Genomic DNA, 17,962 nt, shown 5'->3' on the forward strand with positions numbered 1-17,962 from the left:
AAGTCCGATGCCGCAGAGAAAAGTTTTAAGCAGACCTACAAATATACATACATTTAAACAGACATATGAGATTTATATTATAGATAACACAAAAAATAACCAACTAAATAATGTAAAACATCACATCAATATTTTTAAAAAAGATGCCAACATAACCGGCAAAAATAATGTACAATCTTTTGTTTTTATAAAAACACACAAATATCCAGCAAAATAATGTACAAAAAAAGCAATTAATATAAAAATACACACACGAATAACTATCAAAATAATATACAAAACAATTTATATAAAATAAAGCATAAGAATATTCATCAAAATAATGACACAGAAAAAAAACCGGCGAAATAACAGTTTATATAAAATAATACAAAAATAACCAGCAAAATAATGAACAAAATTACAATTAATATAAATTAACACGCAATAATAATCATCAAAATAATGTACATAAGAACAATAATTAAAAAATAATACAAAAAACAGCAAAATAGTGTACAAAAGTACAATTAATATAAAATAACACACAAAAATAACCAGCAAAATAATGAACAAAATTACAATTAATATAAATTAACACGCAATAATAATCAGCAAAATAATGTACATAAGAACAATAATTATAAAATAATACAAAAAACAGCAAAATAGTGTACAAAAGTACAATTAATATAAAATAACACACAAAAATAACCAGCAAAATAATGAACAAAATTACAATTAATATAAATTAACACGCAATAATAATCAGCAAAATAATGTACATAAGAACAATAATTATAAAATAATACAAAAAACAGCAAAATAGTGTACAAAAGTACAATTAATATAAAATAACACACAAAAATAACCAGCAAAATAATGAACAAAATTACAATTAATATAAATTAACACGCAATAATAATCAGCAAAATAATGTACATAAGAACAATAATTATAAAATAATACAAAAAACAGCAAAATAGTGTACAAAAGTACAATAAATATAAAATAACACACAAAAATAACCAGCAAAATAATGAACAAAATTACAATTAATATAAATTAACACGCAATAATAATCAGCAAAATAATGTACATAAGAACAATAATTATAAAATAATACAAAAAACAGCAAAATAGTGTACAAAAGTACAATTAATATAAAATAACACACAAAAATAACCAGCAAAATAATGAACAAAATTACAATTAATATAAATTAACACGCAATAATAATCAGCAAAATAATGTACATAAGAACAATAATTATAAAATAATACAAAAAACAGCAAAATAGTGTACAAAAGTACAATTAATATAAAATAACACACAAAAATAACCAGCAAAATAATGAACAAAATTACAATTAATATAAATTAACACGCAATAATAATCAGCAAAGTAATGTACATAAGAACAATAATTATAAAATAATACAAAAAACAGCAAAATAGTGTACAAAAGTACAATTAATATAAAATAACACACAAAAATAACCAGCAAAATAATGAACAAAATTACAATTAATATAAATTAACACGCAATAATAATCAGCAAAATAATGTACATAAGAACAATAATTATAAAATAATACAAAAAACAGCAAAATAGTGTACAAAAGTACAATTAATATAAAATAACACACAAAAATAACCAGCAAAATAATGAACAAAATTACAATTAATATAAATTAACACGCAATAATAATCAGCAAAATAATGTACATAAGAACAATAATTATAGAATAATACAAAAAACAGCAAAATAGTGTACAAAAGTACAATTAATATAAAATAACACACAAAAATAACCAGCAAAATAATGAACAAAATTACAATTAATATAAATTAACACGCAATAATAATCAGCAAAATAATGTACATAAGAACAATAATTATAAAATAATACAAAAAACAGCAAAATAGTGTACAAAAGTACAATTAATATAAAATAACACACAAAAATAACCAGCAAAATAATGAACAAAATTACAATTAATATAAATTAACACGCAATAATAATCAGCAAAATAATGTACATAAGAACAATAATTATAAAATAATACAAAAAACAGCAAAATAGTGTACAAAAGTACAATTAATATAAAATAACACACAAAAATAACCAGCAAAATAATGAACAAAATTACAATTAATATAAATTAACACGCAATAATAATCAGCAAAATAATGTACATAAGAACAATAATTATAAAATAATACAAAAAACAGCAAAATAGTGTACAAAAGTACAATTAATATAAAATAACACACAAAAATAACCAGCAAAATAATGAACAAAATTACAATTAATATAAATTAACACGCAATAATAATCAGCAAAATAATGTACATAAGAACAATAATTATAAAATAATACAAAAAACAGCAAAATAGTGTACAAAAGTACAATTAATATAAAATAACACACAAAAATAACCAGCAAAATAATGAACAAAATTACAATTAATATAAATTAACACGCAATAATAATCAGCAAAATAATGTACATAAGAACAATAATTATAAAATAATACAAAAAACAGCAAAATAGTGTACAAAAGTACAATTAATATAAAATAACACACAAAAATAACCAGCAAAATAATGAACAAAATTACAATTAATATAAATTAACACGCAATAATAATCAGCAAAATAATGTACATAAGAACAATAATTATAAAATAATACAAAAAACAGCAAAATAGTGTACAAAAGTACAATTAATATAAAATAACACACAAAAATAACCAGCAAAATAATGAACAAAATTACAATTAATATAAATTAACACGCAATAATAATCAGCAAAATAATGTACATAAGAACAATAATTATAAAATAATACAAAAAACAGCAAAATAGTGTACAAAAGTACAATTAATATAAAATAACACACAAAAATAACCAGCAAAATAATGAACAAAATTACAATTAATATAAATTAACACGCAATAATAATCAGCAAAATAATGTACATAAGAACAATAATTATAAAATAATACAAAAAACAGCAAAATAGTGTACAAAAGTACAATTAATATAAAATAACACACAAAAATAACCAGCAAAATAATGAACAAAATTACAATTAATATAAATTAACACGCAATAATAATCAGCAAAATAATGTACATAAGAACAATAATTATAAAATAATACAAAAAACAGCAAAATAGTGTACAAAAGTACAATTAATATAAAATAACACACAAAAATAACCAGCAAAATAATGAACAAAATTACAATTAATATAAATTAACACGCAATAATAATCAGCAAAATAATGTACATAAGAACAATAATTATAAAATAATACAAAAAACAGCAAAATAGTGTACAAAAGTACAATTAATATAAAATAACACACAAAAATAACCAGCAAAATAATGAACAAAATTACAATTAATATAAATTAACACGCAATAATAATCAGCAAAATAATGTACATAAGAACAATAATTATAAAATAATACAAAAAACAGCAAAATAGTGTACAAAAGTACAATTAATATAAAATAACACACAAAAATAACCAGCAAAATAATGAACAAAATTACAATTAATATAAATTAACACGCAATAATAATCAGCAAAATAATGTACATAAGAACAATAATTATAAAATAATACAAAAAACAGCAAAATAGTGTACAAAAGTACAATTAATATAAAATAACACACAAAAATAACCAGCAAAATAATGAACAAAATTACAATTAATATAAATTAACACGCAATAATAATCATCAAAATAATGTACATAAGAACAATAATTATAAAATAATACAAAAAACAGCAAAATAGTGTACAAAAGTACAATTAATATAAAATAACACACAAAAATAACCAACAAAATAATGAACAAAATTACAATTAATATAAATTAACACGCAATAATAATCAGCAAAATAATGTACAAAAGTACAATATAAAATAACACACAAAAATAACCAGCGAAATAATGTAAAAAATAACACTTAATATGAATAACATATAACGTTTAATATAAATCAACACATAAAAATAGCTAGCTAAATGGGGGGGTCTTCAGTCTTTGACAGACTATGGATACCCACGAAGATGTGCCTGCGCGTGAAATTTTTGTGGCAGTAGGTGCGCAATCTCCAACCATACCTCTCCTGAGTTGACATTGTTAAATACCAGTGGCAAGTCAAGTATATGTACGACTGGAAACAAATGCTGAGATAAGCGGAGAGCACATACAGCGCCTAGAATTCCCATATGGTCACCCATCTGGTACTAAGCAAGCTCAACATTGCTTGACTTCTGTGATCAGATTAGAACCGGTGTGTTAATGCGATTATGGCTTACATTACCAGCAAAATTATGTAAAATTTAACGATTTAATTTAAAATTATGCAGTAAATAACCAGCAAAATAATGTATAATTTTACGATTAATATAAAATAATACACAAAAATAACCCGCAAACGAATGTTTATAAAATAACAATTTTTATAAAATAAGGCACGAAAATGATTTACAAAATCACAATTAATATAAAATAACACAAAAATAACAAGAAAAATAATGAACAAAATTACACAAATATAAACAATGTAACTAATACAAAAGCATACAAGATTAAATAAAAAAAATATACAAAATAAATTCAGAATAAAATAATCTGATTACTTTTTTTTCTTTTAATTTAATCTTTTAATTTCTATGAATTCTTAAGTTCTACTTTACTCAAAGTTATATTTAATCATTTTAGGGATTAGATTTTATTTTTATTGGCGTTATTTATGTCACTAGTTTTAGTTGTTTTTGCTTTTTTGTTCAGTTTAATAAATCTATTTGAAATATTTGCCTTGAACTCAATAATTTCTCCTTATTTTCTTTCTTTTCCGATTAAATGTGTCTTCCAGATTTCTATTTACATTTTTTCTCATCCTTTTACGAAACAACCCTGCAGATCAACGCCATTATTCTTCCCGGCATCTTTTCGCTACTCTGAGATCCCTATTAAAATTTCAGCATGTTCGCCATTGATGACAGCGACTTCCAAGTTTCTCGCCTGCAGCGCCCTTTGCAGAAATGCGCTCATATTTTACCCGGTGCGTTTTTTTTTGTGTGTTTTCTCATTTATATATTTTTTGTGCAGAGCGATGTCGTTTTCATAGATAAATATTATCGGTTGCAAGCAGGCATTACAAGATTGTATATTTGTCCCTCTTGTTTTTGCTTTTTAATGATTCTACTGGCGGGATCGGTGGAAATTCCACATCGGACTGTTTCATATGTAATATATTAATGTTGGTATTCTGTGGATATTTAGCGTAAATGGAGACCGACTGATATTATTGTAGCTCTTTTGTTTAAGCGACAAAAATATGTATCTAAGCTAGCAGGAACGTCCGGTGTAGCACGGTCATAAAATACGCTTAAATTTGATATTTTAATTTATGCATATTTCGTGTATAATATTATAGACTTAATTTTCTATCGATTCTTATATATTACTAGCAGGGCCGGTTAACCGGCGTTGCTCGGTGGAAGTCTGCTCCTCTCGCGAAAAAAGTAAACTACCGTTGTTGTTGGTAGCCACTTCTGTCCCTGAACAATTGCGGACTCTGACGAAAATGGCTGAAATAAATTATCTCGCTTTCACTGGCCATTAGGGTTGGTTCGGGGCGATAACGTGCAGCTGCTGTTTGAATTTTTTAAAAAAAATCAATTAAGGGAATGCGTAAACCAGTATGGATTAATAAAATTACGAAAAAAATGTCCATTAGAATTTTAATGGAAATTAAAAACAGAAGTTTAAGAAATTAGGGGTTCTCACTGTATATGAACTGTTTAGTGTGATTGAAATCAGTGATAGCAGTCCTAGCTGTTTCCGTTTGTTGTTCAAAACTTCATCTTCTTTTCATCTCTTCCACCAATAGTATTAAATTAAATTCCAGTTTTATGTCGTTCTTTTTTACGTGTAAAACAAAACAATTACGACTTTTTTAAAAACTTTACTTCTTTGAGTATTATGTTAAGAACGGCGTTTCGTTTGGAATAGACAAATCCAAACTTCTCATGTTAAGAACGGCTTTCGGAATAGACATCACCAACCTCCTCATCTAAAGAAATGCGTTCGGAATAGACATTCCCAACATACCCATGTAAATAACGGCTGTCGCGGTAGGAACCCCCCCCCTTTAAGGCGGAGAAATAATCCCACCAAATTTAATTGTGATAATCGTTGCCAGTATACGCACCGCAAATGCAAGAAAAAAAAATGGGGGACTGCAGAGTCGATAGGAGAGAAGTAGATTTGTTTATCGCACGTGCATACAAACCTGCCAGCCAGTGAATGTACATAACACAGTTTTTTTATATTTCTATAACTACTTCATTCGTTGACATCTATGCTGATGACACATCGATCTATGGCAACACATCAAAGGACGTAAATGACAAAGTTTTCTCTGATTCTCTCTCCTCTGATCTCGAACGCGTGGTACAGGGGGGGAGGTAAGAGGTGGCTCTTTACTTTTAATGCATCTAAAACCAAGCTCCTATCTTTACATCATCAACGCTCTGATCCCCATCTGGCATGTATTAAAATAGATGGCTCTAGTCTAGGGGAAGCCCCATGTTTTGATAAGCTTCTGGGCTTGACCTTTACTTCTGACCTGAAATGGAACACGTACATCAAGTATGTTGCCAAGGTCGCTGGAAAAATGGTAGGATCCTTCTACCACTCCAGAAGATATATCACTGCTGATGCAATTCTCTATCTATATAAAAGCCAAGTACGTCCAAGGATGGAGTACTGTTGCTACATCTGGGAGCAGCTGCTAAAAACAGCCTATCCTGCCTTGACAGAGTACAAAATAGACTTTGTGGCTTAGTGGGGGATGCCCTTTTCTCTTCCCTGCAACCTCTCTCCCACGAGAGAGACGTTGCGAGCCTGTCTTGTTTTTATCATTACTTCCATGGCAAGTGCTCGTCTGAGCTCCAATCTTTCACGAAAAACACCCGTCTAGCTGAAACCCTTGTAAAAAATTTTCCCCACTCTTTATCTGTGCCAGAACCAAAACGTAGCTTCCATGAACAAAGCTTCTTTATTAGAAGTGCACGCCTGTGGAACTCTGTTCCGTTTGCCTGTTTCCAACCTTACTACAACCCGGATGTCTTCAAGTCCAACATAAACAAATTCTTGATGAACCGCCCCCCTTATGTAAGACACTTTATCAAATCTCCAACACTAACGTACTGTACAGACAATAACCCTTATCCCCGAGTGGCTTTCGAGACTTGATAAGTGGTGACCACCTTGTAAAAAAAATTTGTCTTCGCAAAATGTGAATGAGATTTTTTTTAATCAGCATAGTCAAAAACTTATAAAAGTAGTCATTTTAAAGAAGATTATGATGGTCGATCAAATCTACAAATTTCAGAAAAAAGTTCATGTGTGCGCAATCTCAAGAATCAGTCCGGAAAATAAAATTAAATAAAATACTTCACAGAATTCAAAATTGGTGAAAACACAAGTATATAACAAATAATTGTTTTCCTACGTAATGACATTTTCGTTAAAACTGTAGAGTACGATATCAGTGTAAAAAATCGGTAACTTTGCATAACTTTCCAACACGTCGGCAGGTGAGTCAATTGAGTTATGGAAGCACAAAATGGATACAATACTTCCGCTACTCTTCAAAATTTTTTACTTGTATATTTGGGCAAAATATAAAAGTATTTTTGTTAATATAATTTTTTCAAACATATTTAGGTTTTGTTTTGTTTTTTACTGTCCAATGTAGCTACGTTTTTTTTTCTAATCGACTTTATTTAAATATACTTTATTTAAACCTACACAATCTTTTACGATCGCCGCCGATTTAAAAATAAACGCTTCGGCAATATCATTTACTAGATTTGTACTTATGGTTTTGAATTTAATGTTTTTTAACATATGTGAAATATTTACATTTTAACATTGTTAAATTATTTTCTGTTGCACATTAAGCTATTTGAAACTGCTAAAACTGTAGAAAATGTGACACATCCATTGTTTTCTTTTCATGTTTCTGTAAATAAATATATTTTTAAAATATCAAAACAGTTTGATAAAATATATGACATATTAACTTAAATAAACATAGTTCTTTGAAAAGATAGGCAATTAAAAAAATCAATTGATAAAAAGTTTACGTATTCTATATATTTTTATTATAAGTCGGGTAAAAAACTAAACATAAAATATAGTAAACTAAGAACAGTTTTAAATTGTGAATATTTCACATATGTTAAAAAAAACATTAAATTCAAACAACATAAGTACGAATCCAGTAGATGATATTACCGAAGTATTTATTTTTAAATCGGCGACGATCATAATAGATAGCGCAAGATTAAATAAACTATATTTAAAAAATAGTGCAATATAAAAAATGTAACTGTGTTTGAAAAGAATATAATTAATTACTGGAACAAATGTACAAAAGCGAGCGAGCGAGAAATAGGAAATAAATGTTTGTAGTTTTATCTTCTGTATCACCATGAAATGTTGCTCTCTATCTATCTATCTATCTATCTATCTCTCCATCTATCTATCTATCTCGCTCGCATTTTATATTTCTAAAAGAAATGTAAAAAGCGAGCAAGAGAAAGCGAAAGAGAGAGAGTTAGTTTGGAAGAATATATACAGAGAGTGATAGAGCGAGAGGGAGAGAGAGAGATGAAATACAACTTGACGCCGTAAAATGTAGGAAAATGAACGCAGCAATTTATAAAAAAGGGAAACAGTAGGTATCATTGCAGCGCCATATTAGAATGGTACATTAGTGTTCGTTTTGCATGAGAATACTATTAATTCTGAATATAGACCTCAGCCAATCAGAATGAACGGAATTAGTCTGGGAGACTTGTTTTTTAATCGGAAAAGGGAAAGATTATGTTAATGTATGTGTTTATGATCCAGTTACGAAGGGTGCAAGCACAATAGATGTATTGTATGTATATTTTGTTTCTAGTGTTTACTGGGGGTGGTAGAAGGACTTGATATTTTGAGGGAAAATAGAAACTACTTCCTCTAAATGTGGTTGCGATTATTATGATATTGCTCCAAGTACCTTGATTCTAGTAAAGCAACTGACCCTGACGGCATCCCAATTATAGTGTTAAAAAAGCTTCAACCAGAACTTGCTCCCATACTTACGAAACTATTTAAGCGTTGCCTTAAGGAGAAGTGCTTTCTAACACCCTGGAAAACCTCATCAGTATGCCCTGTATTTAAGAATTCAGGTGATAAGTCATCTCCCTCTCAGCACAGATCAATAAGTCTCCTGTGAGTTATGAGTAAGTGACTGGAATCCATATTAAATAGAGAAATAGTCAACCACCTCAGCAGAAATAACCTTCTTAGTGACACGCAATATGGTTTCCGTTCTGCAAGATCTACCGCAGATGTGCTAACGGTTATATCTCATAGGATTAGTGAATCTCTTGACAAAGGCTTCCTTTCTAGGGCAATTGCTCTTGACATATCAAAGGCCTTCGACAAGGTATGGCATAAGATTTCACAAGATTTCCAGCTACGGTATAACTGGAAATGTTTTCTCTGTCATTAAACCATTTCTCTCTGATAGGCTCATAAGAGTAGTGGTCGATAGACAAAAATCAGAGGCCTGCAGTATTAATGCTGGAGTCCCTCAAGGGTCCATCCTGGGCCCAACTCTCTTCCTGATGTACATCAATGATCTCCCTAAACACATACTTAAATCATTCGATGACATCTATGCTGATGACACGACACACCAACGGCAACACATCAAAGGCCGTAAATGACAAAGCTCCCTCTGATTCTCTCTCCTCTGATCTCGAGCGCGTGGTTCAGTGGGGGAAGATGTGACTGGTTACCTTTAATGCATCTAAAACCAAGCTCTTATCTTTACATCATCAACGCTCTTATCCCTATCTGGCATCAATTGAAATGGGTGGTTCTCGTCTAGGGAAAGCCCCATGTTTTGACAAGCTTCTGGGCTTGATCTTTACTCCTGATCTGAAATGGAACACGTACATCAAGTATGTTGCCAAGATCGCCGGAAAGATGGTGGGATCCTTCTACCGCTCCAGATATCTCACAACTGATGCAATTCTCTATCTATATAAAAGCATATACGTCCAAGGATGGAATACTGCTGTCATATCTTGGCAGGAGCTGCTAAAAACAGCCTATCCTGCCTTGACAGAATACAAAATAGACTTCGCGGCTTAGTGGGGGGATGCTCTTTTCTCTTCCCTGCAACCTCTCTCCCACAGAAGAGACGTGCGCCCATAATCGAAACAAAACCTTTAGTTTACGATTTACTTTTTCCTTTGACGTTAATGCTTAAGCAATGAAAACATGTTTGCTGCCAGGATAAAAATTACATGAACGAATAGCTATTACGTTACGCATGCATATTCGTAATGTCGTCGTTCGACCTTCACCTGACAAATTTCATTATTTTAATTGTCACACTTTTGTACCGATTTTCTTTGGTTAAAACCCAAACGCAGGATTCGAATACTCTATGCATTATTTTGCATGTTTGTAGACAAAAACTGACAGAGGAGTTTGGTAGAAAAATTTTTTTAAACAAATATATATATATATATATGCATATATATATATACATATATACGCGTACTTAAATATATATTGAAAGAAGTCTGTGTTAACTATAACCTTTTAACGCAAATATTATTGAAGTATAAATCGTATAGAATATCTGCATGAATGTAATTATACGTAATAGTTAACTAAAGATGATTATCCCAAAAACAAACTGAAAAATCAATTAGGGGATTAATTAAAATCAATGGTTAAAAGAATATGCAATATAGCTAGATCTTTTACCGATGATTGCAATTCCACGAACTATATATAACAAATTGTATTAGATTTTGAAGTAAATAGAATAAAGGGTTTTTAATAAAAATATAAATGAACAAAAAAATAAGCAAATTTATATGAATATAGATATATTTAATATAGGTTAATTATTAACTTGAAGTGTACTCGGTTTGTACAAGGTGAAACGATAACAGCGTCGTCCTAAAGAAAACAACACTACACGTTTATTTGAAAATTTCATTGGAAAAATCAATCCAGGAAACTTGAGTATATAGTAAAGCTAACATTTATTCAATGTAGCATCTTTCAACCTCAATCACCGCCTCAATACGGGTCCGGAACTGGGAGTATGCCTTTTCCACAAGCGCTGGCGAGAGCTCGGTGAATACTAGGCGGATGGCGGCGATCACGCTGGATTTGGTGTTGTGGGAGGTCATGTTGGTGATGTTATCGACGTATGACCAAACAATTTTGTCGAGCGGATTCAGGTCGGAGAGTGAAAGAAAGGTACAAAGTCGTAGCTCTGTTTCTGAACTCAAGCATCGGTCTCTTTGGACGTCGGCCGGCGCCGAGTCCTGTTGCCACCCCCAGAGTCTGCCAGCAACCACCTGATGGCACCATGAAATCACCACCCTCTTAAATAAATCCAGGTACGCTTTGGTGTTACTTTCAAGACGACTTTGAAGATGTAGGATGGCATGATATGGCCCTCATTGAAACCTTACTAACTTCGTTGAGCTTTTCCCTCAAGAATTGAACCGTCCGGATTTGCATGTTGAGTGTGTTGGCAATGGTCCCGTTCTCATAACTTTGATTAGTAGACAGCATGAATTGTTCAGCGTCGCATCTTTGTTCTTGTTCATTGAACATTGTGTCACTTTCAGACATGATAGAAGGCTCTTATCGTTCTTGGGATTTGTACATAGCTGGCCAACTAGTAGATGGTCTGCAACAAAAAAGAAAAACCAGTTTTCGTCAAACGGAAATGGAATTATGTCGTCTTTTCTATTGCGACAATTTTATTGTCCAATCTCGTATAAACCTACCGTAATGGATTAAAAAAAAAATTCTCCTAAATAAAGTTTCATATCACGAAAAAAATTTTTATGCATCAGTTTTGTACATTTTGCAGAAAATTCAAACGTAATGACTGCTTTTATATTGGGTTCCAAAGTATATAACTTCCAAATATCAAATTTTCTCAGTTGTCATTTATTAGTTTCAAAAGGTATCTATTACCATATTTCTTTCATATTTCTACTAACAAATTTACAAAATTATGTTATTACTGCATATGTAGTCCTGTCATCATAAGATGATTATCGTAAAAAACTTATAAACATTTTGGACAACTTACATAGGTTATGTCGTTCCTTCTGGTTTCCAATACGAAACAATAGTATAATGGATAACTTTTAAAAAGTATTAAATGAACAATTACGAAAACTTGATACTTGGAATTTGGAGAAATATTATATTACAATATATATATATATATATATATATATATATATATATATATATATATATATTCTGAGTACAGCACAATCACGTTGGTACACCGGTCCTCGCCAGATCACCGAAGTTAAGCAACGTTGAGCCTGGCTAGTATCAGCGCAATATATATATATATATATATATATATATATAGTGGAGATGGTAATTAATAAAAACTGAAGAAAGTGCTCAATACTGTTGTAGGGCAAACATGCGTTTTATTTTTTACTACCATATCTTTCTGGTAAGTTACATTATTGTTTCGGCTACACGGCTGTTTTTCTGGCCGTCTGTAGCGTCCTCAGACTTTTACAGAAATGTTCGCTATATTCATATATATATATATATATATGTTTTATTTTTTATTACGGTTTTATTTGTTGTGTTACATACAATATATATATATGTATGTATACATATATATATATGTGTGTGTGTGTGTGTTTGTGTGTGGATGTGTGTCCGTTTGTGTATGGATGTGTGTGTGTGTGTGTGTGTGTGAATACTTAAAACCACCTCCAAAATGAAACAGAGATGAAAACAAAGATGAAGAAACCGTTTGGAAGGCAAGTGTTAAAAAGATATAAAAGGAGAAAATAAAAAAGAAACTTGAAAAAAAATTCGAGACGAGAAACTGCGAGAGATTAAAAAAAAAACAAATTAAGAGGCAAACAATGCTAGGGATGGAATAAACCAAATAAAAAAATAATAATGTCCATGTAAATATTGCGTTATCGTTACGACATCAACTGAAGTATTTCGTAGACAAAGGGAGTGACCATAATGCAATTCTGCGAAGAAAGAAAACACGACGACAAAAACGTAGAATCCGAAAATAACAAGCTTAAGATGCGTCCATCAAAACTACACACCTGAAAATGTGATTATACGTGTGACAAACTAACAGTCACACTGATGCGTTAATGATATCAAAGAGATGCTTAGATGGATCATATTACAAATTATTTTTCAAACTTAAGCGTGGCAAACCGAGGTAAATTTTATTTAAATTTAAAAAATGCTGGACGGCCGAAAAATGCAGTTTACAAACTTAAACGTGACAGACCGAGGAAAGTGATATTTAAAACATATGTCTGACAGACCAACCAAAATGCAATTTCAAACTTTAGCATGCCACACCGATGAAATTGTATTTCAAACATATGCGTGAAAAATCAACGAAAATGTTTTTCAAACTTAAATGTGGCGCTCCTGGATATGACCTTAAACTATATCCAGTGGTGAGGCCCAAGCTTGTGGGCTTTGGGGAGTGTGGAGCCACCCTTTAATTACCATTGCTCCCAGGTTCACTCTGACCCGGAGTGATAGTACCTGTTAGGGTTCCAACTATGGGTTAAATAGAAACCGACTTGAAAACAACAAATATATTCTATTAAAAATTTATCTTCAAAATCTTTGGATTCGGCATTAAATAACCTGAAAAGGGTTGATATGCTGTAAAACAAAAACAACCAACCAACTTAAATGTGACAGACTCATGAAGATGATATTTTAAACTTAAGCGTGAGATGGCTTTCAAATTTAAGCGTGCCAGACTGACGAAAATGACGCTTTAAACTTAAGCATTGCAAATTTATTTGATAAAATTCGTATTTGAAACTTAACAGTGATGAATTCTCTTATAAAATACTTAGACGCATTAAATTAAGATAGGCCCATTCAATCTGTACGTTTAGCGATGAAAAATCCGATCAAAACGTAAAACGTGGCCGATTAATAAAAATGTTATTTTGAAATGAAGAAACAAAAATAATCTCTATCTCTGCTATTATATAAAAGTCAATATGTGTGTGAATTCTTTCCTTATATGTTCCGAAACGGATGAGCATATCTTCTAAAAATTTAATACAAAGCGAATTTATATGTTTGGCAGTGTTCTTAGATATGTTTTGTACAAAAAACTCATCCGATAAGTATCGAAAATTATAAAAGGCTGATCTTAAATATAGCTTTGCTCTCTTATAGATAAAAAAATAATCATTTTTTACAGGGGAATATTTGACGTTACACCGGCAAGGAAGATAATAAAATTTCAGCAAATTATTTCTTCTTAAAAAACAGATTTGTTATAATCTAGAGTAATAGCTTAATAGTAGAACATTCCACCACAAATTGAATGACCCCCTTTTCAAACCATTTTATTTTAATTTTTTCTTATTAATGAGTTTACGATAAAAGAAGAACCATTTAAAATCGCCACAAATCAATTCTCCATGCGTATAGTTTTAAACTATACATTAATCAAAAGTTACTTTTCCATGGTATTAATCGTCAAGCCCAAATATCAGCTGACGTGGTATTGTAAACAAACACAGACGGAATTTGGTGAACGACATTATCATTATTATTTATTTTATTTTTTTATTTGTTTTATGTTTTTTTGGGGGGGGGTCGAATTAGTCCACCAGAAAAATCATCGTAATATATAATAATTGAGGATTGATTCTATAGTAATACCTACGCAATCTGCATAAATTAAAATATCATGTTTAAGCGTATTTTACGACCGGGCAACACCGGGCAACGAGCTAGTTTTTGTAAATATAAAACCGACAGTCCGACAGACCAACAGAACATTTTATAGCGATGACTAGACGCTTCTTAAATAAGATGAGTCTATCTAGTTAGAGCGTTTAGTAAAAATAAATAAATAAAAAAATGCTATTTCAAACTGAAACATGACAGATCGGTGAACATGAAATCTTAGCGACTCATGGACGCTTTTGAAAAAAGAAAAAAAAATGTATTTTCTAAAACAACTATAAAACTTTCAGATGACAACACCAAAATTATTCTCCCCCCCCCCCCACAAACCCCCAAAAACAACAAACAAACAAAAGACAAATTGTAAACTCTCGCATTCAATATAAACATTACAAAACGAAGATGGCTGATGACGTTAAGAAAATATGAAAAATGAAAACAATGAGTAATCAAGCTGTCCTAATGTGACAGCCGGACTACTGCGTTCCTATAATGGCGAACATGTTTTTCGAATTTCATTTTTGTCCTTTTCGTTTTTATGTTTCTTAATTGCCTTTTCTACTTTTTCTTTTCGCATCTCCTATCCAATCACCTGTCTTAAATGTAGAATCATAACGTGTAGATATTTTGTCTATTATTTTCAGGACATTAAAAGTTATTCGTGCTTTCGCGTGTTAGTAATTTACTGCTACTACTGTAACCTATTTTAACACTCCTTCTAATCAAAGATAATCTAGTCTTTATTTCTCCTTCTATAAATTCCTTTCTTCTCCTTTTTCTTCTCTTTTCTGGATATATATATATATATATATATATATATATATATATATATATATATATATATATATATAATTAAGAACGTGTGCGTGTGTGAAGACACTTCTCAACCTATATACTCAACAGATTTTATCTACAGACTTAAAATTTTATATATAGGGTATTCAGACATCTGGAAAACATTTCAATCGGTTTTCATCCGGAAAACGTGTTGCTAAAGGGTAAAAAATTGAAAATTTTGTACGTGGAGGCTGCGGGATTTTTATCTGGCTGCTATCTGTTTCGCGACTGTGCATGCGCAAATTTTTCGCATTATATTAAAAATAAGGTTTGAAAACACTTTTTGGAAACCGTGTTCAGTTGGGTTTAGGGTTATCATGTCAGTGTCTTCAGTTTTCGGTTTCGATCTCAGCTCCAGTGTATATATATATATATATATATATATATATATATATATATATATATATATATATATATATATATATATATATACTTCTTCCAAAATATTAACTGTTTAGAAAAAACACGAAACTCGCATGCACATGTCTCAGTTTCTTTCGGGTTTTTTTACGTTATTATTTTTAAGGAATGTAACGTTACGTTTGATACCGGGCAACGCCGGGTACATCTTCTAGTATATCTATAAAAGTGAGAATATGTGCGTGTGTGAAAACACTTCTCAATCTATATACTCAACGAGTTTTTAAGTTTACGTTCATATTAATACAACTTCACTTTACCTTTGTTTTGGTAGAATGACACAACACAAGACGGCAGTTATAAAAATACATGATGATATGTTTATTTCATCGACCGGTCGGACATGATTCTGTATTTTAGGGATTCAAAGTTGTTTACATGATTATCTCTAAACGTCTCGCTTCCTAGAGGGTGCCTTGACTCTAAGGGAGAATCGGTCTGATCTCCTCTGCTTCTCTGATCTGGCTGATTTGATTCTCTCCCCGCTTCTCCCCCTAACTAACTTCGAACCCTCCTATATTGAGAAATCATTTCTGCCCTGACGTCACACGTATGTCTGGTCAACGTGACCACAACTCACGTGTTTCCAACATGCGCGATTTGCACGTTTTGAAACCATTTCTGACGACCAGGAAATTTCCCATTCTCTTTGTTGTTTTACAAAGGAGATTAATCTACTTGTCTAATTTTGTAATCGATATTTTATTATGCATTCTTTCTAATAGTGAGAATAGTTTTTTCCATTAAAATTGTAATTATTAAATATTTTAGCAGAATCAACAAGTTAACTGGCCATTCCATTTAAACCTATTGTTCTTTAAAACTTATCTACAGGGTTCAATCCTTGTTTTATCTGATATCATTTTCATTTAACGAATTGTCTTTTATTTTTAACTTATATGAAAAAGGGAGCAGCCGTTTTCGTGTAACATTTCGGAACCTATGAGGAAGGAACTCACCCACACAAAGTTACTTTATATAATAGTAGATTATTTGGAAGGGTTTTTTCTTACTTGTACAATAAAAGCAAAAACCTTTTTGTTTAAGAACAATCGTCTTTTATGGATAAAGATAGTGACAAACCAGACAAAGGCGATCATTGCATTCAATCAAATATATATTACAATTCCAAATACAACAGAGATACTTAGTCGGTTTCTTGTGATTTAAAAAAAAAACGGTTGTTCTGGAAGGTGTTTTTTGTTGTTTAAGAAAGTTAGTTTAGCAGAGATGAGGTGCCCGCTCCCAATTTTGTGTCAATCAAAATTAACTTCCTCCAGTATTTGAGTTTTTACTATTGAAAATTCTTATGTGAGAACCTCTCCTCTTCAGTAAAGTGTGCAAAAAGCAACACAAATTATAATAAACTCACTCATGCAAATTGACAAACATCTTAGTCAGAATATTTCAAACACATTGTCCCTTCAAGGTCCATGTATTTGCATTTTTTATTTTTTTTTGCTTTGTAGAATTTCACTCTGCGACCGGCTGGAACGGCGAAATTTACTGTTTGCCATCTTGTTCTAATTAAATTATTATTTAGAACTTCTAACTTTCATCATATTATCTGAGTTTATTATTATTATTATTTTTAGTAGTAGTAGTAGTAGTAGTAATAGTAGCAGTATTATTACTAGTAGTAGTATTAGTATTATTACTAGCAGTAGTATTAGTAGATGTTGTTGTTGCTTTATTCTTTTACTTCTTTTTCTTCTTCCTCTTTTTCTGGTTTTACTTTATTTTTTACATTTGTTTCTTTTTGTAAATTTCATTTAATTATTAATATTTTCATGTTATTAAACTTCATTCATATTCGTCTACTTTATTCTTTTCTTCTTCTTCCACCCTTACTTCT

This window comes from Euprymna scolopes, chromosome 23, assembly GCF_053919585.1.
Source record: "Euprymna scolopes isolate OS-2025 chromosome 23, ASM5391958v1, whole genome shotgun sequence".
NCBI classification, from domain to species: domain Eukaryota; kingdom Metazoa; phylum Mollusca; class Cephalopoda; order Sepiida; family Sepiolidae; genus Euprymna; species Euprymna scolopes.